Consider the following 26,120-nt stretch of genomic DNA (forward strand, 5'->3'; position numbering starts at 1 on the left):
CCTCTCTCCCAGAAGGGCCCAGCCCATACAATGGGGAGAAGTGGATTGATGGGTAATTGAGGTAAACAGAAACACATCTGTGTTGGCACTAGCCTTTTAAGACTGATTCTCTGCTAATCTCTGCTTCTCTGAAGAGCCTAGGCTGGAATGATGTGGAAAAGCACTAGTGAGTTTTTGTCCCCTATCTAATAGAAGGGGGGAGAAGTATCCCAGTTCCTATTGTCCCAAATAGAGGTAATTTCCTGATGTAAGAGTTTAAATTGTTGCTCCTTGCAGTGAATTTCTTAGAGCCATTACATGAAAAACATTTAAGTTGACTTGTATGGACTTTTTTCTTCTTCAGACACTCCAACAATTAGCGTTAGAAGTAGTTAGCAACAATTACTTCTGCAAGAGAGCTTTGTTGGACTTGGCTGCTTACTGGAATAGTTGTGTGTCCAACAGATTTGAAAACATCCTTCAGTGGATAAGCTATTTCTTATTCTGGTAGTTGTCTATTTGTATGCCCTGCTCTTTAATCCACAGAATAACTACGTATCTTCTGGTTGATTGGTAAGTACTTCATGTAGCACATCAGAGATAATAGTGATTGCTGGAAGATAATTTCTTTGCCAAGAATGCAAGGATGGAAATAAAGCTCAGCAGAATATATTGTCCCAAATTATTTTGAATGTTATATTTGAGAAGATAACTTAGTTTTTCTTCCAAATTATGAAGTACAAAGATTAAGCAGGATTTGGAGATAGCAAATTCTTAAAGTAGGTTCTGAATGGTGATGATCTTCATATTTGGCAGGAACTAGTGTAATGATAGTAAATTCTCTGGGACTGAAATTTCATCTTATGAAGCCAAGGTTTGGTTTTGTAAGATTAAATGTGGTCCAGAGTTGTGGTGGTGTTTGGTTTTTTTTTCCTTCTCCCATTCCCCAGATTAAAAATATACTAAGATTTTTTCTTTAAAAATGCGTTCAGTCTAGTTAGAAATTAAAAAATGAAGTGTCTGTTGGCCTTGCAAACAGGCATGAAACAATGGCACATTTTTTTCATGTTTCCTTCATGTGTACTTCATTTGTGAGAGTCTATCTGTAATAAGAATCTAGAGTGTGGTAAATTGCAATCTACTCTGAACCTAAGGGCATGTGTATCCCTTTTTGGCATAACTTCATGTTTGAATTCATCCCTCCCTCTCCGAGGGAGTATGTGATTGAAAAACTGTGATTTGCATTCACATTTTCTGTTTTTAAAGTTATGTTTCTTCTGATTTTTTTTTTCCTACTTTGTTGTGGTTTTGGTTGGGATTTTTTTGTTGGTCATTTGTTTGGTTTTGTGTGTTGTTTTGTTTGGTTTCGTTTTTTTTCTCCCCCCCCCTTTTTTTTTTTTAAATGCTGTAGTAGTGTCTCTTTTGGGGAAGAGTAAGAGAGACTTTTGAGGGACTGGAGTCTAGTTTTAGTGCATCTGTCATGTCTTCAAATGCTAGGCAACAAAGGGTCATGTTAACTTGTAGGTATTTTTATGTTTATTCTGGTGTATGACTAGAATACAAGATACACACTGCTTTTTAGGTATATGTGTTTACATTATATACATATATGTATACATCTCAACATCCTGAAATAAGAAGGGAAAATGGATGTTTTAAGATCTTTTTATTTTAAGATCAAAATAGGAATTACTCTCTCAGCTAACATCATAAATTTTTTGGTATCGTTATTGTTGCTTGGATACGAACCGTGAGTTTTCCATGCTGAAACTATAGTGAGTAGTGAAGCAAAAGTTAGTAAGACTAACATATAATAATGAAGAGGGCTTCTTTCCTCCCCTCCTATCAAGTTGTTAATCTGGAGAAGAATTTAGAATCCAGTGTAAAATTTAGGTGTTTATGTTGTGTAAAAACAAGTCCAGCTACTCAACAGCAAATGCTTAATCTCACAAAGTACCTGCAAATTGATGCCCTCTGCTGTCAATCACCTAGCTTCCAGTAGTCTGACTTTCTATATAACCACATTCTTTGTGAACATTTTGGAGGATAGTAGTTGAGTATGTTTAAGCACTTCTTTCTGACTTTTTAGAAGTGTAATAAATACGTGTCAAAACAACTTCTTGCAATATAGGCAAATTAATGTGTATGTGTTATTTGTAATTATACGTATCCTGTTTGTCCCACTTAATGGAAAAAAATCAGATACACAAAGTAGTTACTTGCTTTTAGAACATAATTTTGGAGAACATTTGTTTATTGTTATATCTAATTGCATTATTTTAGCTGTTAAATTATCAATTTTGTATGGGCACTCATAGTAATTGTGTTCAGGAATTTGTAAATTCGTCTTCTTGCCTTGTTTGGGCTTATGGTTTCAGCTAAACTGTGCATGAAAGGAATCTAGATAACCTTTTTTACTTTGCTGTGGTAGATGAAGGAAATGGAAAAGGTATAATCATGTAGTACCTTTTTTTTCTGTTCCTTGAGAAGGTAAATGCTAGGTACGTAGATCTTATACACAGATATTATACACACAACTGACTTACAAATATCTCAAATAGCCTTTTTGACCCTATTAAAGCTCACTTAATGGAATATTTCTAATGAATTTTGCTTCTTTAAGCGATCATTTCCATTGCTCACTGCTATCAGTACGTGGACCTATATTGCTAAAATGGTAGTGTAATAATGCTTTTTGGGTTTTTGTGAAATGTGTAATGAAATGAGAATAATGCTCTCTAAAATGTTCCGTCTATCATGCTCCTCCAGTAAGTCTAGTCAAAGCAGCAGATGGCCTTAGATTGTAACGTAATATTAGTAGTGATGGGCATGGGTTCTATGATATGGTCTTTCAAAGGCTGAAGTAATTGATAGCACTACTAACAGCACGTTCTTTTTTTGTAATAGTTAAACGAAATTTCATATAGTTAAGCAGACCCTGATCTTTCATGCTGTAGAGCTATTGCAAAAAAAAGAAACATCAGTAACAGAAGACTAGAAATTGAGTAAAATGATAAAAATTTCTTATGTTTTTTAATTTGCAACTTTTTTTGAAATGCAGCATGATTTTCACAAATGTAGTAGTGGAGTTGTTCTTGTAATGGTCTTTACAGCCCAAATAATACTTGTCCTCTGTCAGATGTTGTCTGCAAGGGATGATTTTGTGCATTCAACAGCATAAATCTATCTTATTCTGAAAAGTCCTGGTTGCTCATAACTCTTCTGGAAATGAGTTAATAACTTGCATATAACTTGAGTGCTTTTTTTATATAGTGATCTGCCCATCAGGGGTTTGATTTGGAATGGATTCTTGGTGTTAATTAGGCAGCATATGTTTTAATTAAAAATTAGGAGCATGTGATAATGAAAAAGCTAGAAGTAGACCGTAGCCTTGGTTCTTCTTAATTTCTAAGTTATCATGTGGTGGGGAAAACTTGCATTAGGGGAAGAAGTACCAGAGTGAAAGCTCTTATAAACACGTTTAAAATGGTTATTTTCCTGTTTCTCTCAAACCCTTAACTTTTGGGGTCTAACTTAACACTGAGCACTTGTAGTAGGTATGCCAGGGTAGTAATTTTTTTAATTAAAGAAAAAAAGAGAAGAAATATTGAATTCTTGAATTAGGAACAAGAAGGTGGTTAATGGTCATGAGAAATATATTACAGTTGCCAGAAGTTAAAACGGATGCCTATCTTTTGAACTTCTGTAACAACATCTTATTTGTCATCAGGGATAAAGAACACTGGGTGAAGAAGTGTTTCAGTCTTCCAGTCCTTAGATAATAACCTTTTGTGTAATGATCTGTGCAATTGTCCACTGTTTAGATAGCCCTACAGTTACTGCATTATTTTTCTTGCTACCTGGGGTACAGGGGAAGTGCTGGTGATTGAAGTGATAATGGAGGCTACTGTGGAATTCAAGTCTTGACAGAGGTAGTCACAAACTTGAACATGTCATCTGGAGGAGTCAAAATGTTCAACAGTCCACTGTCTATCTATAAGGATGCTATTTTAAACTGAACTGAAAGTTAATCTGTGGAAAATTGCAAGAGAATGGTGAGGGAAGTCATTCAGCTCTTCATAAGAGCTAAGAAAGCTGTTTCAGTCTTCACATCATTGAGGAGCAGTTCCTAAACGGGGTGTGTTTGAAGAGAGTTGCTGGCTAGATATAACCTGATTTAATATGATAATTATTTTAGTATTTTCAGTTATGAAAAAATTTTGGCTGTAGTTGGGAAAGCAGTGGGAAAATTTCAAGAGGAAAGTTCCAGAGCCCCCACTGTAAGGGACAGCAATCCAAATTTTTTATTCTCAAGCAAGCCAGGAAAGTAGCAGTGCAGTCATCAACCCTGGCATCCTTCAGAGGTTTCTCTGTGCTGGTGGTGGCACCATTGGCCTGATACCAACAGTGTTTTGGAAAAGGTAGCTGAGATGTGTTAAACGATTGGAGGCTTTAGAGTTTGTTAAATCTCACAGAGTGTTCTGGAAGTGGCAGAAACAGTTATTTTAATGACAATTCTGTTGCTGCTCTTTGTCTTAGAATGTTAGGAATCATAAAAATCAGTTTTGCAACTGTATATTGAATGCTTTATGAAAAGTATGCTAATTAGTATCTGATCTCCTGAGAACCTTTCTTTCAAGAAAGATTGTAGTTACCAGTTAGAAACCTTTATGTATTAGTTTTTGTTTGTTTGTTTGTTTGTTTGCTTTTTGGATGTATTTGTTGTTTTAAAAGCAGATGATAAAACCATTCGTCTGCAATTTATATTCCTCTCCCATGATTTGGGCATGTTATTTGAACTGGCTTCAACAAATGCTGTCAAGATGAGGCACAAGATGGGTGTCTTCTGTGTACATCTTAGATTTGCTGCATTATTCTCAGCTGCTAGCTATGACCATGTAATAAAACCTTCTATCCTTAACATATAGAGTGTATAGTGGTATTCCACGAAAGCACACCAGGCAGAGTAAGCTTCTCAGAAATAGATACAACTAGTTGTAAGCAACTCTTTCCACTCTTGCCAATAGCTGTGGCTGCAGACTTTCAATAAAACCTTGTGTTAAGCTAAATCAAAGGCAGCTGGCAGGACCAATTAAAATAATTGCAGCTTCTTTAAAGCCTCATCTGTTGCAAGGAGTTGTATTTCCCTATGAGGGCTGTGGGAGTATTGGTGACAGTGTGGGTGGTATAGATTCTCTTTCAGAGAATGGGCTTGAGGCTCACTAGGACAGCAGTGCTTTAAGAGGAAGTCATCCAGTTGAGGTTCCACACACAATTTCTTGTTGGGTTTGGTTACATTTTGTTAACCTGATAATTGCATTAAAACTCCATTCATGCAAGGAACAGAAAGGAAGCTGTTTTGAACTCAAGCTTGCTAGCAAAGCATATGTTTTGGTTTGACTGCTGTAGAAGGAGATGATAATTGGTTCTGCCTTTTTTGTGTTTTGGCACACTGTATTCTCTGTTTGCCTTACTTTGAGATTTGACAGAGGGCAAAAATGAGTAATTGTAGAATGGTGGTTGTAGAATTGTAGAATGGTGGTAAGTTACATATTACGATTTCTGTGTCTTCTGTGTTTAATTCTAGTGTAAAACAAAGTTAATACGTGGATTTGAAACTGTCTTAGGTTTTGTGCAAGGCCCCTTATACCTGTCATCTTGAAAACACTTCTGAATTCTTTTTCAGAGATCCATCTGGATGGTTTAATGAACTCTGTTCTGCATGCTGGTGAATCTGTGGTCCAAGTTAAGAAACTGATCCAGACTCCTATGGTGTGAATTTGCAGTGGTGGAACAGTTCGGGTAAGTGACCAGATGTATTGAAGATCAGGGAAAAGAAATGTTTAGGTGCATTTACTGTCTCAGTTACCCTACAGTGTTTTAATAATATTTTCTCTCACCCTCACATGTAAGAATGACAGACTTTTATTTTAACTGCTGAATTTGTATTCCAGTAGCTTGTAGAGAAAATGTGTAAAAACTGTGAGTTGTGGTTGCTTTCTCTCAAGAAGCAGTGAGGATATTTGCTATGCTGACATGGTCTTTGTCTGCATTTTTGTCGTGTTGATATGTCTCTGTGTGACCACTTATATATAGGCAACCTGGCTTTCATTGCTTCTGCTGTAATTTTCTCCATAACTTGTTTACTTTAAATGCTGCATAATGTATACAAGGTAGTAACCCATTTTATCATAATATATTCAGCTTAATTAATTTCATTCATTTCAGGTTAATTCATATTCCTTCTAATAATTTCTATGCAAAAAACAGAACCAGTTTCAAATAAATACTTATGCCCTGGATAAGCTAACTTTAATGCTATTAAGTAGTTGCTTATATGTAACATATATAATCCTATCTAGACAAAAGTTAGTATTTGGTGGGTTTTGCTGTTTTTGCTTGGGGAGGTTGACATTGGTGGTTTTTTTTTTTTTCTGTTTGTTTGTTTGTTTTTTAATTTGCAAGCATGTTCTGTTTTGGTTCTTTATGTTTTTGTTATTGTTAGTGGTACATTTTTGGGTGGTTGAAAGTGAAGGGTCTTTTTTGTTTAAGTTTATTTTTAATCTCATAATTCAACAGCAGATGCCCATAGCTCCTCAATAAGAATTCTAGGGACAATATAACAAGAATGATGTGGCTTTTTTCTTGGTATGCCTAATTGCAGCACCACAAAAATCTTAAGTAAATCATGGTATGTTTTGATCTTGATATACTGGATTAGGATCTTCTGTAGGATAAGCCTCATCTTAATATACTGTCTTAGTCCTAACTAGGACTGCTGAGCACACGCATTTTTCACTCAGCTCTCTCTGTCTCTTGCTTCAAGCATGTAGGTAGAATACGCTCATAAATATTTGTAAGCGTCCACAGGAGATGTTTGATTTTTGAGACAGAAATAATAGCAAAAATACTGTTTTAAATGTTTAATAGTATTGTAGAAATAATGTGCTTGGAAACGCAGGTGTCGTATGAGATTTAAATTAGGACCCATTATGAAAAGAAAGTACAAGTGTTGGAATGTATACTTGAAAATGGGTTTGTGGGGAAAGAGTGGGTTTTAATAAAAAAGGAAAGTAAAGAGGAAAGGCAAGATATTTGAGAATCAGATTTTTTTTTTTTTTTGAGATGGGGAAAATCCTAATTATATTTATTAAAAGTATTTGATATTCTGTGTGAGGGATTCAGAATTATAGTTTCTGTAGATCCTTGGCTAGAGAGAATTGAACCATTTTCTTTCAAACTTTTGAGGTTTCTTGCACAGTTCTCTGACTAGTGAGTGATACTGTGAAGTAATTGTCACAATTTTATCATGTGGATAGGCTGAGACTTTTAATAAGCTATTACTGCCTTATTTACTGCCAAGCTAACAATAACAAAGTAGGGAGTTCAGGCAAGAGTGCACAGCTTGGATTTAGAAAAGGTTCTTTTCTTTGTTACACTATTCATATTGTTCAATAACATTCCCTATTATGTATAAGAGAATAGGCTGATAAACATGTTTGAATGTTGAGAGTAATTTTATGTTGGATTAGAATCTTGTTTTATAATTGTAGTTTCATTTTTGATCTGCTTGTTTTCACATTGAAATGCATATTAAGGCTTCCTAAGAGAATTCAAATGGAATGGTTAATCTGAAGGGGTTTTTGTCGCTTTGCAGTAGTTTGCTCTTATGTCTAGTCTTTCTTCAGTCCTAACTGTTGGTTTATTATCAGACTTGAATAATGAGTCTTTATTGGGTGAAGAAAACCTCTCCTAGCTAAAAAGAACAGGATGAGGAAGCAAATGCTGGCTTTGTGATAGGTTTGTGCCTGCAACTTGAATAGTTGAGTTGTAAATCATGTTATGATGAAGTATTTACTGTAGGTATCACAAGAGACCTAGTAAGTGTTCTTGATGTTTTGTGATCCTCATGGATAGAGGCTTCTTAATGCCAGTTGAGTGTGTTTTCACCTTCACAAGTTTCTGGAAAAGGTGCTATAATTTGTCAAGCTGCTAAATTGGCAATGAGCATGCTGCTGAATGCATAGATCAACCATGAAGGTAGTGTATTGATGTGTATTTACAGTTACTGAAATACATGGTGAATATACAGACCATAAATGAGTTCTTACTTGTGTATAGTTGAAATATATGACAGAAATTTAAGGCCAAATGTAAAATACTAAAATTAATATTTTGCCAGGTGTTTTTTTTTTTGTTTTGTTTTGTTTGTTTTTTTGGGATCCATACTCTAATAGGTGAATTTGACAAGTCCATGAATTTGACAATCTTCACTTGTACAGGGTGTTTGCAGCTCCTTTTGCAATGAAGCATGTTTGATCTTCTGACCATGCTTAAAGGATGCTTCTTTGAAGCTGTCTGTAATTAGAGTCAGTTAAGGAAAATTCTATTTCATTGTCTTGCCATCAAGACTTCCACCTGAATAAAGAAAACAGTGTCTGCTAAAGAGAACTCCCTGTATCTCCTCCCTTCAGTGTTCTTGTGTTTCCTTTATTTCAATGGGTTTTGGACATATTCCAAACTTCTTATATAAGCTTTGGTTTGCATATTTACTCTGTGAGCCCTCTTGGCTGATTCATTTCTCCTTGTAGCAATACATGCTGGCCCAGATCTCCCCCTTACTAGTTCTGTTAACAAGTTCTGACATGCAGTGCCTGCTCAGATATATCTAAGGTGGATTAACCTTCATAGGTTAATCCAATCAGCACAAGATGTTTTATCTTGGCAATACACTTTGGGAACTCGTCATTCTGTCAGGCTGGTGTTCCCTGTATGGAACACAATATTCTGTATGTACAGAAGAGGTATGGACAAGCTGTTTCGATAGGTGAAAATGACTCTCATGCCTATGGGCATTTCAGTATTGAAATTCGTTAGACTCCTTTGTTGAATGGTATTTTAGTTTTAAGACTTATGAAGGATGTTAGTTAGTTTATAACTTAAAATGTGTGCACTGCTAACAGAGTCAGTCTAAAACAAGATTAGGTTATCAGAGGGTGAACTTGCATGATAAGCTTCCTGGTTGTCATATGGCCAAAACTGGATATTCTGAGGAAAACAATGTTCATCCTGACTGCATCTAGGCAAATTTGTTAACTTCCATGCAAAGGCTAGGTATTTGGAAACTTCCTCTTGCATTGCATAAACAGTTCTTGAATCGCATTTGTCAACTCAGCAGCTAGCAAATAAAAATTTTTTTATACAGTGCCATAAACATGAATGGTGATTTCAGAAGAAAAGTATGCACAGAATATTTCTATCTTATTTAAATGGCATATGCATTCTGGCTTCCTCTTCTGCTTTCGTCTCCTTTTCCAGCTACATTCTGCAGTGGAAATAGAGTACTAACTAGTGTATGTAAGCAAACTTGCTTTGACAACTGTATTGGAAGGTCTTGGCCAGTGCAGTTTCCTGGTTCAAGAATGTCTGTGCTTATTCCTTCACTTCAGAACCCTTCAGACATGGATTCTTCATCGCTCACAGACCTCATTGACTTATTTCCTCCTTTTTTTTGTGGTTTTCCCCTCTTCTCCTCACCTCAATTTTTTCTTAATGGTGTCACTGTATCTGTTATAATAGGAAAGTATATTTTCCTGTTAATGGAAATAAATGATGACAAGAAAGAAATGCCTAGTAAAATGGTTTATTTCCAATGATGTCTTAAGCAACTGGGGGGAGCTGTAGTGCATGTGCCGTAGTATTTTTCTGCCTAAATACTTTCTTTTATATGAATTTAAATTGTAAAAAAATTACAAGTTTAATTGTATAAGTTTATACGATGTGCGGATTTCCAGTACTGTTACTATGTCTGGAAGATCTGGTCCTGAGAGCTTCACAGCCTGATGTATTACAGAACTCTACATCAGTATGAGAAACACTGCTGTCACTAAGAGCAGAAAATGGAGCTGGCTAATTTGCAGCTAGCCAGGCTGCAATAAGTTCAGGCCAAAGAAGCCTTGTACACAATAGCAGAAAGAATGAGTTGCTTTAAATTTGTAGGGAAGGGGTACTATAGGAAGAGTGCTGTGCATTTTATAGATTCACTGAATCATAGAATGGTTTGGGTTGGAAGGCACTTAGAAGATCATCAGTAGCTTGATTTTTAGGGCAAAAAGAAATGACAAGATTTTTCTTTGAAGAGAGTAACTCAAAGTGAACATCAGTTTCAGAGGAGAGGCAAATGGAATAGCTAATAAAACATATGCAGAAAGAAAAAAACCCAAACCTTATTCTGATATAAAACCAAGTTATTGGAAATACTGCTCATCAAGGACTGAGAAGTAATTCTGAGGATCTTTGTAAAGAAGGAATTGTTAGTTATTCAGTTTGGAGGAAAAAAAAAAAAGCTTATGCGTGGTCTGCTTAGTATCACTGGTCCTTGGTAGGGAGAATGAGGAGTGCAATGGTTAAAATAGCTGCCTGTAATTTAGGAAGGGCAAAGTGAGGGAAAAGAATAGTGCTGTTTTGATGAAGTTAGGTAAATATTTAAAGCTATTTTTGAAAACTGAAAAAAACCCCAAACTTGTTAATTGGTGTTCCTTCTGGTAAGCCGCAGCATAAATAGCTTGCTCTGGACCATCAGCTTGCAGTCATGTGCAGGATGACTAACTCCATAAGCACAGGAAACCTAGTTTTTATGTGCAGGTGGTCTTGTACAGCTAATACTAAAATATTCATTAAAAAAGATGATGGATGCAATATTCTTAGAAGTCAGTGCAGAAGGATTTGGAGTTGCACCTGACAGTGAAAGGTGCCAAATAACCAATGGCGTATTTGAAACCTCTTTGTGTTTGATAAAGTATAAATGACTATGAATTGATTTTGATTGTATGTAATAAATATAAAGTTTAATCAGCAGCGTTTATTTGTTCCTTTTGAAAAAGAACACTTGGAAACTATTCAGCCAAATCATCTGTATAAAAATTCCTTTTCTACTTCAGTTTTAAAGGGAAATCAGTTAAAGGATGTCTTTCTAGATGCTTAGGAAACAACAAATCTAAAACAGGGCAATGTCATAGTAGTGAGCGGTGTCCATATACTGGAAGGCTGCTCTAAGGTCTCCCTAAAGCCTGGAGGAGGCCAGACAAGCCCAACTCTCTCAGCCTGTGTTCCTAGGAGAGGTGCTCCAGCCCTCTGATGGTCTTTGTGGCCCTTCTCTGGGCTTGCTCCAACAGCTGCTCCACATCCTTCTTGTGTGTGGGGCCTAGAGCTGAATGCAGTACTGCAGGTGGGATCTTATGAGAGCAGAGTAGAGAAGTGGCAAAGAAAATTAAACAGAAGTGGCTCACTCTGCTTCTTGGTCACTCAGGAAATTATGGATTACAATCGTGTAATTAATTTGGTTCAATCTGGTTTTAAGTTAGAGGATTCATGTTTTCTCAATGTCCATCTGGAGACTGGTAACGATTGGTGTCCCTCAGGGCTTGGTGTAGGGACCGATCCTGTTCATCGTCTTTGTTGGTGACATGGACAGTGGGATTAAGTGCACCCTCAGCAAGTTTGCTGATGACACCAATATAAAGAAGTTCTTTACTGGGAGGATGTTGAGGCACTGGAACAGGTTGCCCAAAGCAGTGGTAAATGCTCCATCCCTGGCATTGTTCAAGGCCAGGCTGGACACGCATGGTTTAGTGTGAAGTGTCCCTGACCATGGCAGGTGGGTTGGAACTAGATGATCTAAGGTCCCTTTCAGCCCTAACTATTCTATGGTGCTAGTGATTTCCACAGAAGTCATCAAAGCAGGTGATAAGAACAGTTGGTGGTGGTATTTGAAATTAAGTTCTGGTTTTGTACACACTGAATTTAAGTATGCAATTCCCAGAAGTGCTCGTCATCAGGAGCTTTCCTATGAGATGGAAGAGGGTCAGGGATACTGTAGTGTTAGAAAGGCGGGGGAAGCAATTTGGGGCCGGCAAGAAGAATTAGAATATTGGAAAAGAGGAAGAAGCAGAAGAATGGTGAGGAGTGGACTAACCAGCAGGACAAGAAATCAATGGAATGGATGAGGAAACAAAAGAGGTCAGCCTTTAGGGGCTTTCATCTTTATTAAGGATTTTTTAATTGGAAGGATCTAGCAAGATATAAGCAAGACTCACTAGTCTTGAACTTACGGGTGTTAGATAAATTGGTTAAGCTCTTAGTGTCTGCTGTTTTGGGTTTAGATACTGGCCTGCCAGGTCTCATTTAAGCTGTTGGGAATATTCCTTTTTAACAGGAGTGCTAATAGCACTACTGTTATCTTACTGCTAGCACTCATTCTGGTCACTGTGTTTATAGATCATGCTGTTCGTATTAATTCTCAGCCCAGCCTCTTACTGGTGTGAACACCGCATAACTGTTAACTTAAAATGCATTTTTTCTAGATTCATGTAGTTTTATGGGAAGACTGGACTATGTGCGTTGTCACAGAGTGCGTGCATTAAAACTGTGTTGAATTATTTTATACGTGACATTAGCAGCCTGTTTCAGTTCTGATCCCTTAATGGAATTAAAATGAAAGCTGCTATCTAGAATGGAATTAGTCTATTAATCTCACTACTGGTCTTCGTTACTGAGATTTTTCCATATCAGAGAAAAAAATTTAATGCTTTTTCAGCTGTTAACAAAGATGACTGACATGTTAAAAATAAGATTTATTTTTTTTTTTCCGGTTTCTTATGTCTAGACAGAATATTGCATAGAGATCTCATCTAATGCTGTTTAATGAATGTCTGTTTTCTTCTAAGAATTTAGAATTCCATAATCTTCAGGCAAACAGGTAATTTGCTTTATTGCTATGAAAACTTTAAATACAGCTTGTTTTGTCCCGATCTTGTATTGATTTGTTGGAGACAAGAATTTATTAGATGAAACAGATGTCAGTTTGTTAGGGCTCACACCCAAACTCATAAGGAGCTGTATCTAAAAACCAAAAAAACCCCAAACCTGCATTGTTTGGCTATCAGAGCTAATAATGCATTTCACATATTACTGGAAGATACTGTGAGCTGGACTGGGCTAGGAAACTGCAGTAAGAGGATTTTGGAAGATGCATAAATATAATTTTTGAAACACATTTGGAGCATGTAATTTAGTAGCACTTGTATTAATATGTGAAGGGCACATTCCTCCAGGCAGTATGTTTCTCCAAGACAGAGCTTCAAAGAAGGAGGAATTATGAATGCAGAGAAGCCTACAGGTGATTGCAGACTACACACAAGCAGTTGTTTCATTTACACTGTGTTAATTTAGATTAAGTATAATAAAAGCCATTCAGAATTGAGGCAATACAACCTTCATTGTAACTTATCAGAGGGAACACAGTAAATTTATATCCAAAAGACACTGCCATCTTCTACCCAGGGTTTTAAATAACAACTGTGTTCTTGTTTTTCCAGACTCAGAAGGTATCTCTGCATTGGTTATTTCAAATTAAGTCTGCAGAGGATTTTTTGTTAGGCAGGAAAAGATAGGACTATTTTCAAATCAGCTGCATTCAGCATATTAATATCCTAAAATTTTCTTGTGAGCTGGGATTAATTACTGTGCAGCTCTGTGACTTCGAATGATAAAAACCTTTATTACCTTAATGGACTGTTTGGGTTTTTTTTTTTTGTTCAGGTGGCTTGTGGCTTGTGGTGGCTTGGTCCTGGATTGTTTATGTGTGTTAGAAGAGGATTGTTATCCTGTTACATAGTGTATGTCCAGAGGGACTTTATAGTTCTGTGAAACAAATTACTTCTAGACCAGTATTTGCAGAATATAAACTGGTTTGCAACAGCGGTTTGAGTAGCTTTAAATTATGTGGTGAAAGTGACAATCTAGTGGCTCCTTCCTATTTGTTTCTCAGGCTGGTAGTGAGGAGGTCTGACAGCAAGCCAAGGTTTAATGTTTACAAATCTGTTCAAACTTTGAGATTAAGCAGCAGCATTAGTTTTTTCGAGTGTAATGTGATATGTCATGGAGAAGTGGATCACACCTCTGGCAGATGGTGCATGCCTGTGTGAAGTGTAATAGAGTAAAAATACATTTTGGTTTGGTGTTGTATATGTTTAGTTATAGTAGCTGTCGTGGTTGGTTATGAATTTAATGTTGATTCAAGCAGGAAACTTCCAGTAAGACACCTGTTCAGTTGTGCAAAGCTAAACTAAAAAGTTTTAATACTTGATGCTTGCCTTGAGAGTGTATCCCTACTTCAAATCAGTGTTAATTCCACTGTCTAATTCCTGTTTTGAATGTAGAAGTGTATTATTCATCCTGGTGTTCTCCTTTGTTATTGTTTAAAGAAAACATTGACATTGAAGAATTGATCTTCATAATGTGCATATGGGGTGAGTTAATGATACACTGTTATGACAGTGAATTGATGTATACAGTAATTGGCAGTTGAAGCTATAAAAAGTATCTGACAGCTTTTACTCTAAACCCACTCAAAACAAGCAACAACACCCTAATATTTTCATATCACTTTGTATATGAGAGCACAGCTGAGGTTAATTTCATTTGTAGCTATGAATGTTTAGCAGTTTTGCAAGCAAGTTCTCAGATTGCTGATTGTATCTGAAATTGAACTGGTCAGTGATACTTCCTAATTCAACTTTGTAAAGCAGTGAGGAACAAAATAAATGCAGAAGGAAGTAAAAGGTTCATAATAGCAATTGTTAGCTGGAAACTTACACCTGTACACGTGTGTGTGTGAAAATGGCGTCTGATAATAGTGTTGCTCAGCTTGCACTGCTCAACTCTGCCCTGGAAGGAAAGGGAACTCAAGAATTTGCATACCCTAACAATGACTTGGCTGGTAGAGTAAGATCTGTATACAGCAACTATTTGCTGTTAGTTTCTACTATTTTGAGAAAAAAAATTAATTTAAAATCTCCATTATGCTATAAAATTGTGTTTCTGAAAAATGGAAAATGTAAAAGATCCATCTACCTCCTACTAGCTATTTTCTAAAATATTTCAGACAGCTACTAAGTAGTTATTTGTTCTAACAATTAGTATTTCATGCATAATTTGATAAATTCAAATAGGCTCAGGGGAGACCTTATAGCAGCCTTCCAATACCTAAAGGGGTCCGACAAGAAGTCTGGAAGGGGACTTTTTTACAAGGGCATATAGGGATAGGGCAAGGGGGAATGGTTCTGAATTGGAAGAGGGTAGATTTAGATTAGATATTAGGAAGAAACGCTTTAGTATGAGGGTGATGAGACACTGGAACAGGTTGCCCAGAGAAGTTGTGGCTGCCCCATCCCTGGCAGTTTTAAGGCTAGGTTGAATGGCGCTTTGAGCAACCTGGGCTAGTGTCCCTGCCCATAGCAGCGAGGTTGGAACAAGATGTTCTTTAAGGTCCCTTCCAACCCTAACCATTCTGTGATACTTTGATAAACTCTCAGCTGGTTAGCAGCTCAAACTGTGTTCCAGAATGCCCTGGAGTAGCCAGTAGCAATAAAAGGCTACAGGCATAAGACAAATTCATGCATTTAGAGTGCCACAAACATTCACAGACTCTGTTAAATTTGCACTCTGAATTCTGTCTGTGTCTGCGTTTCTGCTGCAGCATATATCTACAGCCTTCTGTACTTTAATAATCTGAAACAGCTCTATGATCCGATTTTATGCATAAACCGTGACATAACCAACAAAAAAGTGCCTGATACACGAGGTATATTGAGGGTATCTCTGTCTACCTAAGCTTTAAATGGAGAGAAATATATCACCTGACAATCCTGAGCCATTCAGGTGGGTGACTCATCCTGGGACTTGTTTGATTAAGTTTCAAAAGTCGAAATACAATTAGATATTGTGCCAAACATCTTTGCTTTCTCTCATGCTTGGTAGCCATACTCACTTCAGTATCTATATCACTACTGTCTCCTTCATACTAAACAGTTAACAGGTTATCTGTATGAGTCAGCATCTACTTAATGCAATATTTAGCCAATCACTTCTTGCTCATAGAAGTGTGGGTGTTGGGTGACACCAGCGTTTTATACACACCCATGGTACCTGTAAGATATAGTGGCATATTTCTTAAGTACTGTGCAAATAAAATGAGATATGTCCCTCCCTAAAGTATTTAAATATCAAATAAAGAATGTGGGTGTGATGAAGTAGAGAAGGGAAGAGGGTTTACGTGATAGAGATAAGGGTCATCGTACAAGTTAATGACATTTAATTTAGTTCAAATGTGGCCTTTCTAGAAATGGTGGTATACACTCTAGTGTAGTTCAATGTGTTTGTGACTGAGTTTCATGTTTTTAATTACAAATCTGACTACTGATTAAACTGGTGTATTCTGTCACTTAAGTATTCTTATTATCTTAGTCATTTGTTTCCCAATTTTTCCACATTCCTCTTTCCCATGATCAGTCTCTTTTGTGCTGCCGTGGAAGAAAGAAAGCTGAGGTCTGAGCACATTTGTTGTGGGTAACAATAATAAGCCTGAAAAAGCTCTGACCATTTGGAACTGTCACTGTCTAGGATCTGTGTGCTGATTGGGAACTCTTTTAAGAACAGGGTGTGGAGGGGGGAGAAGGGTGTAAAGGAAGGGTGTTGCATAGAAGCGAAGGGTGAGGGCACCAGATCTAAATAGTTTTCTAATGGATTTGCAGCCTCTCTTTTTATCCTGAGTGCTCATGTCACATTGTTTGTGGTGTTAGTTGGCCTCCTGATGTGATGTAGGTATGTCCAGTCTTCTCCAAAGTTGTCAATTCTGTAGTAGCAGTGGAAATCTTTGAAATGGCTGAAGCTTGGGTTTTTGTGGTGTGTGTTTTTTTTTTTTTTTTTTTGTGTGTGTGGTTTTTTTTTTTATTTTTTTATTTTTTTATTTTTTATTTCTGTTTTTAATTCCTAGATTGAGTCAAGTTGTATTCCTTGTGTTACCACTAACTACAGCTTCCTCAGGGTTAACTAGACCTCTGTGTGTAGCTTGGCACTGCTACTCACTTCCACTCAGCAAGTTAGCACAAATGTCACTTAGAGAAAAGTAGCTTGGTAAAGAATTGTGACAGTGCATGGGATACAGACTGTTGCTGTTCTGAGACATGATGGTCGGTCCCTAAGTGTGGTTTGTGAGGTCAGGGTAAGTGATCCAGAAAGCTGTGTCTGCTTGATCGAAGCCCATAGGTAGTTTTCTGCTGTGCATGGTTTTGCTAGTAGAATTACTAGCAATAGTGTAGTAACAATTTAACCCTCCTAACCTTTACTGTTCCGCAAAGCAACCTTGTTTTATGAAAATCAATAATTTGCAAGTCTGTGAACACTGGATCTACTTGGGTGAATGTATTTGTTACCTCCTGTAGAATAGAAATAATAGAAATAATTTCCAATTAAGTAGTGATTTCTCTAATTTCATTTCCATCCATTGATATAAGCCATCTTGATTCCAAAAAGGGATCTTCCTGGTGCTTTTATTTTCATGGCAGGAAAGGATGCTGGAATTACTATAAGATGAAGCATTGTATACCATGAATTCATGAATGATTGAATCAATGTGTGATTATTCAGCTGCTTTAGTAAAATTTGGAAAAAGAGTATCTCAAACAGCAATTACATTGACTAGAAAAAATTTCTAGAGTGGAGGCACAGACACATGTATCTCCATGGTTCATGAAAAGCACTAAATCTCAACTTGCAGCTTTTGACTTTGTTCTAATGTTGAAGTTGGCCCTAATGTGGTAGCGTTGTTGGTAGGTTGGACCACATGACCTGGTGAGGTCCCTTCCAACATCCATCACTCTGCAATTCTAACTACTTGGGACAGTGGACAGTGGTGCTATGTCTTGCTATTTTTAGGAGGAATATTGGGTGTAAAGGCAATTAAAAATCGCAATATGATTACTGATCTGGAACAGCTAGGCCTTCTGATGGTGTTATAATTATTTCTGCTTAATGACAATATTATATTTAATTGCTGTTGTAGAAAAACTTTTCAGCACTTACATGCTAAGGCCTATGTTTTGAGAAATGGGCATCTTGATGTCTTGTGACTCCTTGCAGTTAGAAGAATTGAGAAACACCCCCCATCTGACACATGTGTATTATGGCAGTTTTTTGACTAGTGAGATCAAACTTGGCCCCACTGGTCTTTTCTGCACTAACTGCACTACTGTAAAGGGGCATTTTTGAATCCCAGGCAGTTTTTCTAAATTTAGCTGTGTTTATTTTGTTGCAAAACCGTACTTTGCACTCAGAACACATATAGGGTGAGAGTTTTTGCAGCTGTATGGACACAAGTGAGAGAAATAATTTTGAAATAGCTTATTTAAAAAAACTGAAGCCAAATCTGCAATCTTCAGTTATGCCTTGGAGAGACCCTTCTTTGACCAGCTTCCCCAAGGGACAGCAATCAACAACAAAATTCAGCAGATCTGATTTATCTGCATCTGTGCAGGTATGAGTGTGTTTCTGTAACAGTCTTGTCCAGAAGTTCTGTTATGGTACTGTAAGTAATGAACAAAATTTAATTTTGCTAGCCTCTGGGTATTTATTTCAGTTTTAAGATAATTAGAAATATCTTTAATAGAACTGCAGATACTCTGGCAAAACAATGAAAATCTCAATATTAAAATATGATTCATATAGCAAGTTAGCCAGTCGGGTTTATAAAAGTGCCTTTTCCATTTCATTGTTTTTAAGTGTACCCATATCCCTTGGCAGAACACTTGCAAAACTGCATGTCCCCTGCAGTACACCAAATACAGGTTATTTTGAGGCATGCTGAAAGCAAACGTGAATCTTGTGTGCTCACTGAAAATGTGTCATAAACTGTCCTCTTCCTGCTCTGAAGAATTTTGGTTGCCAGCAGCTGCGGCAGCATTGGTAGTGAAAGGTAGCAAATCTCAAGTAGGTCAGTCTTACACGCTTAAGGTAGTGTGTCATAGTTAACATCTTAGACTTGTCCACACAAGACGTGTGTGACTCCCAGAGCTTGTCAGGTTTTTGTCAGTGAGAGAATCCATGCAGCAGAGATTGTTTCTTCACTCTAAACATATGGCTTTTGTTCAGGCACTGAAGTAACGAGAAACAGGGAGGCATGGTGACAGCATCTGCTTCCAGGGAAAACAAGATGCTCTCTTTCTTGAGAATGGTGTCTGAATCGTTGGTGTCTGAATCGTTTGTGTCTCAGTGGTCCTCCGCTCTTGTCCCTCCATGTTCCCCACTGTGGGAGTCCAAGATTAACTAAACTGTTTGTGATCTGCAGACCTTCCTACTTCGTGTGAAATGTCTATTTGATTTCAAAAGGTATGCTACCTAGAGATAAATATTTTGCCAGCTGTGTTTATCTTTGTCGATCTTTTATTTCCTCAGTCAAGATCATATGTTACTCTTTTCAAACCTAGCACACTGTAAGGCATGAATTTCTCACCTATGTAATAGATTGTGTTTGAATAAGAATCTTGCCAGTCACCACTGACAGTAAAATGTCTTTATTATTATTGTGTTTTAAATAATTATGTGCATCTCTATATGCTTCCCAATGCTTAATAGAAATATTCTGCATATCTTCATTCAGGCAAAAGCTGCTTCACTCAGGACAGTGATACTGATTGTCAATGCAGTTGCACTTCCTTGGACTCCTTCAGAACCCCTCATCTTTCTAGTCACTGTTCCAAAATGGAAAAATACAGCTAATCTTATTGTCTCTAAATTGTTCTTGGTTTACAGGATAGATTTTAGTACTGTGGGATGGGATCTGTTTCTGCATCATATGTGTCTCTGGTGTGGATAATCTTAATCAGTCTAAAGTCTTTTTAGCTAAACATGCTTTCTGACTTAATGTGAGTGTATGTTTAAAAGCAAGCATAGGTAATCTGGCTTCTGCAATACTATTCTGAAATTATTTAAAGAAATAATTCACTGTTTACACTGTTTTCAGTATATAAAATGGAGGATGGTTGCCACAGGCCAAAGGCTGCCTGAAATATCTCTGAAGTAGGCAATTTTTAAGATATTTATTTCCAGCTCTTCCTTAAATGAAGAAATTAAGAGCTTAAGTGTTGTGATTTCACTGCTTTTTTTTTTTTTTTTTTTTTTTTTTTTTTGGTAAAACAGCCTGGAAAAAATGAAAACGTCTTGTGGGTTATTCACTGTCATTCCATGTACTGAAGTATAACCCTGTTTCCTGATCTCTCATGCAAAAGTTTGCTACTAGTGTTTCCGTATCTGTTGAAAGTCTTCCAATAAGCAATTAAAAGAATGACAGGGATATAAGGTAAAATATATTTGTGTGAAAATTATAGTAAAAAAGAAGTTTATTGAGTCAGTTGTAGGCCTCATCTAAAATCATAGATTTATCGTAGAATGGTTTGGGTTGGAAGGGACCTTAAAAATCATCTTGTTCCAACCCCCCTGCCATTGGCAGGGACACCTTCCACTAGACCAAGTTGCTCAAAGCCCCATCCAACCTGACCTTGAACACTGCCAGGGATGGGACAGCCACAGCTTCTCTGGGCAACAGGTTCCAATGTCTCACCACCCTCATAGGGAAGAGTTTTTCCCTAATAGCTAACCTAAATCTCCCAGTCAGCTTAAAGCCATTCCTTTTGCTCCTATCCCTACATCTGCTTGTATCAAGTCCCTTTCCAGATTTCTTGTAGGCCCCTTTAGGTACTGGAAGGCTGCTCTAATGTCTCCACAAAGCCTTGTGCAGGCTGAACAACCCTACCTCTCTCAGCAGGTCTTCACAGGAGAGGTGCTCCAGCCCTCTGAGGATCTTCGTAGCCTTCTCTGTACCTCTACCTACAGCTCTATATCCTCCTTGTGCTGGAAGCCTCAGAGCTGGACATGGTACTACAGATGGAGTCTCATGAGAGTGAAGCAGAGGGGAGAATCACCTCCTTTGACCTGCTGGATGCGCTCCTTTTGATGCAGCCCAAACACACAGTTGGCTTCCTGGGCTGTGAGTGCACACTGCTGAGTCATACTGAGCTTCTCATCAATCAACACCCCCAAGTCCTTCTCCTCAGGGCTGCTCTCAAGCTATTCTATGCCCAGCTTGTAGCTGTGCTTGTTCTCACAGGCCCACCTCTCGAGCCTGTGAGAGGCTTCAGACCTGATAAGGTCCCTCTGGATGCCATCCCTTCCCTCCAGTGTGTCAACCAGACCACACAGCTTGGTGTCATTGGCAGATGTGCTGCGGGTGCATCAATCCCGCTGTCCATGTCACTGACAGAGATGTTAAAACAGCAAACAGCACCAGTCCCAATACTGAGGAACACCACTTGCTGTCTCCCCTTGGTCAAGCCATTGACCATACCTCTCCGTATGTGGTCATCCAGCCAGTTCCTTATCCACTGAGTGGTCCATCCATCAAATCCATGCCTCTCCAGTTTTGAGGCAACGATTTAATGCGGAATAGAACAGTCAGTCTCACCTCTGTGCCTGGCAAACTCTTGGAGCACGTTCTCCTGGAAGGCATGCTAAGGTATATAAAAAACAGCAAGGTGGTTGGTGACAGCCAGCATGGCCTCACTAAGGGGAAATCCTGCCTGACCAATCTGGTGGCCTTCTATGATGGGGCTACGGAACTGATGGACAGGGGTAGAGCAGCTGACGTCATCTACCTGGACTTGTGCAAAGCGTTCGACACTGTCTTGCATGACATCCTTGTCTCTAAATTGGAGAGACATCAATTTGATAGATGGACCACTCGGTGGATAAAGAACTGGCTGGATGGCTGCATGCTAAGGGTTGTGTTCAATGGCTCGATGTCCAGCTGGAGACCAGTAACGAGTGGTGTCCCTCCGGTATTGGTGTTGTGACTGATCTTGTTCAACATCTTTGTCGGTGACACAGACAGTGGGATTGAGTGCGCCCTCAGCAAGTTTGCCGATGACACCAAGCTGTGTGGTTCGGTTGATACCCCAGAGGGAAGGGATGCCATCCAGAGGGACCTTGACACACTTGTGAGGTGGGCTGATGCCAACCTTATGAAGTTTAACCACACCAAGTGCAAGGTCCTACCCCTGGTTCAGAGCAATTCCAGGCACAGCTACAGGTTGGGCAGAGAAGAGATTCAGAGCAGCCCTGCAGAGAAGGACTTGGGGGTGTTGGTTGATGAGAAAATGAACATGAGCCGGCTTCAGTGTGCACTCGCAGCGCAGAAAGCCAACTGTATCCTGGCCTGCATCAAAAGGAGCGTGACCAGCAGGTCGAAGGAGGTGATCCTGTGCGTCTACTCTGCTCTTGTGAGACCTCACTTGGAGTATTGTGTGCAGTTCTGGTATCCTCAACATAAAAAGGACATGGAACTGTTGGAACAAGTCCAGAGGAGGGCCACGAGGATGATCAAGGGACTGGAGTGCCTCCCGTATGAAGAGAGGCTGAGAAAGTTGGGGCTGTTCAGCCTGCAGAAGAGAAGCTGTGTGGAGACCTCATAGCCGTGTCTGAAGGGGGCCTATAAGGATGCTGGAGAGGGACTCTTCATTAGGGACTGTAGTGGTAGGACAAGGGGTAATGGGTTAAAACTTAAACAAGGGAAGTTCAGATTGGATATAAGGAGGAAGTTCTTGACTGTGAGTGTGTTGAGGCACTGGAATGGGTTCCCCAAGGAAATTGTGAATGCTCCATCCCTTGCAGTGTTCAGTGCCAGGTTGGGCAGAGCCTTGGGTGACATGGTCTAGTGTGGGGTCTCCCTGCCCATGGCAGGGGGGGTTGGAACCAGATGACCTTAAGGTTCTTTCCAACCCTAACTATTCTATGATTCTATGAACAGCATCAGATGCCTTGCACAATTCCAGGTAGATGATGTTGCTTGCTTATCCCTTACCCACCAAATCTGTAGCCTCATTGTAAAAAGCCACCAGATTTATCGAGCACAATTTGCCCTTGAAGCCATGTTGTTTGTCAGCAATCATCTTCTCATCCGCGTGCCGTAGTGCATTTTCTGGGAGGATTTGCTCCATCACCTTGCCTGGCACCAAGGTGGGACTGACTGGCGTGTAGTTCGCTGGTTTATCTTTTATTTCCCTCTTTTAAAAGTGAAGATTACGTTTCCTCTTGTCCATTCACTGGGAACTTCAACTGGACTGTTAAAACTTCTCAAATGTGATGGATAGTGGCTGAATCACATCATATTTCAGTTCCCTGAGGACCTGCGGATGCCTCTCATCAGGTACCATGTACTTCTGCACCTTCAGGTTCCTTAGATGTTCTTGAACCTGAACTTCTTCTACAGCACGTGGATCTTCATTCTTCCAGTCCCTGCCTTTGCTGTGTGGCACATGGATGATGTGACTGGACCACTCTTTGGGGAAGACCAAGGCAAAAAAGTCATTGAGTACCTCACCCTTCTCCACATCCTGCATAACCTGTTTCCTTCTGAAGAAGGCCCACATTTTTCCAAGTCTTCCTTTCATCACTAACATGCCTATAGAACGTATTCTTGTTGCCGCTGATGTCCCTGGCCAGACTTAATTCGGTCAGGGCTTTAGCTTTCCTAACCTGATCCCTGGCTGCTTGGGGAAATTTTGTATTTCTTTGTATCCCTGGCTGCTTGTTCTTACTTCTATCCCCTGTAGGCTAAAACCACTGGTAAGCTGGAACTCAAATATCTAGACATGTCAGCAGCCTCCAGGGTGCAGTGAAGTGAATCAGAACAACTGCACTGGAGAAAATAGGCAGTTCATCTAGCATTTTCTAGCAGCAGTTGAGTTATACTCAAGGAAGAGTAAAATCAGGATGAACAGGTGTGGTAGTTCCCCCAGTTACTCTCCCCATACTGGAAGCTGAATGCTAGGGCTCTTTGCTGTGTCTCTTTGGTTGGAGGAATCTGACAGGTACTGAGACTCAGTCTAACATAGTTGATATCATCTGCTAGAGCAGGGTTAAATTTCATTAAATTTTCATTTTTACTTTCAGAGTAATTTAGTCATCTAAAGCACCTTTTACCTTTTCTGCAAGTAGGAAAGTGGTGATCTGAGCTAGTCAAGTTTCTGGTGTGTGGTTACTTTGGGATCTTCTGAATACCCTGGTCTGTTTGAGTGTTGTGCTTTTATGCAAAGTGGACCTGGCAATGTGAATGTGTGGAAGCCTGGAAGATTCCAGCTATTGGACATACATAGAATCGTAGAATAGTTAGGGTTGGAAAGAACCTTAAGGTCATCCAGTTCCAACCCCCCTGCCATGGGCAGGGGCACCTGACACTAAACCATGTCACCCAAAGCTCTGTCCAGCCTGGCCTTGAACACCGCGAGGGATGGAGCATTCACAACTTCCCTGGGCAACCCATTCCAGTGCCTCACCACCCTCACAGTAAAGAACTTCTTCCTTATATCCAATCTGAACTTCCCTTGTTTAAGTTTTAACCCATTACCCCTTGTCCTACCACTACAGTCCCTAATGAAGAGTCCCTCCCCAGCATCCTTATAGGCCCCCTTCAGGTACTGCTATGAGGTCTCCACACAGCTTCTCTTCTGCAGGCTGAAGAGCCCCAACTTTCTCAGCCTGTCTTCATAGGGGAGGTGCTCCAGTCCCCTGATCATCCTTGTGACCCTCCTCTGGACTTGTTCCAACAGTTCCATGTCCGTTTTATGTTGAGGACACCAGAACTGTACACAATACTCCAAGTGAGGTCTCACGAGAGTAATACTAACACATATAGTTAGAGCACACGTTTAGGTGGTTCTCTTCTGATACAGATTAAAGATTATCGGACTCAATGTCACAGTTTCACGTGGCATTAAGGTAACATTGATTACAGAGTGTTCATTATTCTTGTCTGATTCTGTAACTGTTGTCTTTTGTGAAGCTTACAGCTGCTTAAATTCCAAAGCAGAATGACCCAAAATATCCAGGTGGTGGTGTTTATTCCTCCCTTCGTGCACACACATCCGACTTACTGTGGTTTTTTTAATCCTGTATATTATCTCTTCTGGATGGTTGGGACCAGATGAATTCCTTGTGCTAGGTTTGGAAGTCTGCAGACAGTTCATGATTTGGTAATGGCTAGCTACCAATGTGTTTTACTCTTCTGGGCATTTCAACAGAGGCAGCCTAAAAGGTATCAGGAAATGATGCAAGAGTAATCCCTTTTTGTTTATTGGTTTTATTATTATTATGGGGCTAACTATTTTTTAGATCATTTTTCTAATCTGAATGCTCTGCTTTCAAAGTCTTGACCTTATGCCTTTTTCTTTCAGAGGCATAATTACCTGCCTGTCCCACTCTCAGATCCAGCCCTGCACTATCGTACTCTCTGGATTAATTCTGCTTATGCTAGCTGAGCTATTGCAAGCCTGCATTTCTTCTGTTTGTGAACAGTGTCTCTGAATACCTTTTGTAAAGATTAAATAATTTTTCATTAGGAGCGAAACACTGTGGGAAGGGAAAGAAGCAGCATGCAGCCAGTTTGACAGACTCTCCTGACACCCCAGTTTTCGGAACCTGGTTTGATCTTTGCTGTCTTTCTTGATCTTTTTAAATGTCTTGAGTGCTGCTGTTCTGTATTTCTGAGGCTAGCTAGATTTACAGAGGGTTTTTTTTCAGGAGGAAACTTGAAAGACTTGAAGCTTTAATATTACTTTTTTTTTTACTGTATTACTGCTTTTTCTCCTTGTTATTTGCATGTTCTGATTGTCCTTCTGTTGACAATAAACAAATAGATTTATGTAGTAAAGTGCATTGGAATCCATTTGGAATAAATGCAGAAGCTGGCAGCAGCGACTTCTGAATTAGGAATATGACGTGTAACGTGAAAGTTTGTTATGGCACAGTCCTGCTGTGGCAGTCCTGACTTTGGATGGAGTTCATTGTTCTGTGATTGTACTACCGCTTGTTTCTCATCCCAAACCAAGGAACTTTTAGTCATCCTTAAACAATTCTGATTTTACATCTGCTATAGGATTTTTTTTGGGGTGTATTTATGGTTATATGATGGTCTGATTCTGCTTTTAATAGGAAAAAAATTAAATACAGTTCCATTTATAGGTAAATCCATTGAATGACGCTACTACCTGTGCTTCCTACAGTTTAATTTCTTTTTTTCTAGTTACTACAAATCTGACAGATTATACCCTGTCTGATTCAGCTTCTTACCTGTTCTATGTGACTTCATGCTCATGTTAGATGATCTGTCTGACCATAGTGGCATTTAATCTCTCTGAAGATATGTTCTACTTTTGTCTTTGTTGAAGGCAGAATTTATCCTTTCTATAGGTCCA

General features: G+C 38.9%; 1 protein-coding gene across 6 annotated transcripts in view; it reads left to right on the top strand.

Moving 5' to 3' along the window:
- The window catches only part of ERBIN (erbb2 interacting protein), a 116,961-nt gene that overhangs the window by 15,437 nt on the left and 75,404 nt on the right, over positions 1-26,120 (top strand). For all 6 annotated transcript variants that reach the window (XM_080636976.1, XM_080636980.1, XM_080636981.1 and 3 more), the window contains one exon: positions 5,666-5,781. The gene's annotated coding sequence lies outside the window, so the exon portion shown is untranslated. The remainder of the gene's footprint in view (positions 1-5,665; positions 5,782-26,120) is intronic.

The sequence above is a fragment of the Psittacula echo genome (genome assembly GCF_963264785.1).
Source record: "Psittacula echo genome assembly, chromosome: Z".
NCBI classification, from domain to species: Eukaryota; Metazoa; Chordata; class Aves; order Psittaciformes; family Psittacidae; genus Psittacula; species Psittacula echo.